Source organism: Geospiza fortis, unplaced genomic scaffold (assembly GCF_000277835.1).
Source record: "Geospiza fortis unplaced genomic scaffold, GeoFor_1.0 scaffold662, whole genome shotgun sequence".
Lineage (NCBI taxonomy): Eukaryota > Metazoa > Chordata > Aves > Passeriformes > Thraupidae > Geospiza > Geospiza fortis.
This window is the reverse complement of record NW_005054450.1, coordinates 491,144-492,085: the sequence shown is the minus strand read 5'-3', so window position 1 is coordinate 492,085 and position 942 is coordinate 491,144. Positions and strand designations below refer to the sequence as shown.

Sequence of the window (942 nt, the reverse complement as noted above, 5' to 3'; positions counted from 1 at the left end):
CGGTGATGCCCGGGGGCTGCGGGGGCCAGAGCAGCTAATGAGGAACTGGTTCTACCTGCAGGATGAGGCAGAACATGCCAGGGCACCGGCAGCTCGGGAGGAGCCGGGACTGCAGGGATCGCTGGGATAACGGGAATGGCCGGGCCGGGGCTGCCGGAGCATCCCAGAGGCAGGGACAGTGCCAGGGACAATGCCAGCTTGGGCATCCCCATGGTTTGGCAGCTGAACGGCAGCAGATTTCAGGGCTGACCCCGTTTTTCCACAGCTCCAGTGCTCAGCCATTCCCTCCATCCCCCCAGGCCACCCCTCCCAGGCTCGTTGGGTGAGGGAAATGTTCCGTTTGTTCCTTGCCACACCAGGGGCTGTGGCGGCTCTGCCTCTCCCTCCTGCCTGCGGCAGGATCCCTCCGGAAGCTCTTTCCCAATGTCCTGCTGCATTCCCAGCTCCCACACTGCTTTTCCCCTCGGTGCCTCGTTCATTCCTGGGAAATTTGGCTGCCACGTCCCCAGCAGCAGCAGCAGCAGCTGTGGCTTGTGCTGTCCCTTATCTCCGTGCCCATGATTTTATCACTTCACCCTCTCCCCACTCCCAGGTGCTGCTGGTGCCCTTATCCTGTGTTTTGTTATTGCTGCACCCGTGACCAGCTGCTCTTTGCTCTGCATTTGTGACACAAATACCATTTTTCTTTGCCCTGCATTTGACACAAATACCGTTTTTCTTTGCCCTGCATTTGTGACACAAATACCGTTTTTCTTTGCCCTGCATTGGTGACACAAATTCCATTTTTCTTCGCCCTGCATTGGTGACACAAATACCATTTTTCTTTGCCGTGCATTTGTGACACAAATACCATTTTTCCTACGCTGAGCTGCCCCAGTGAGGCATTCACTGTGCTCCCTAAATTCTGTTCCATAGCTGGGAACTGGAGGGAGGATTTCAGCA

At 56.2% G+C, this 942-nt stretch overlaps 1 protein-coding gene across 1 annotated transcript in view; it reads left to right on the top strand.

The window, feature by feature from the left end:
• The window catches only part of PLEKHN1 (pleckstrin homology domain containing N1), a 19,323-nt gene that overhangs the window by 1,350 nt on the left and 17,031 nt on the right, over positions 1–942 (top strand).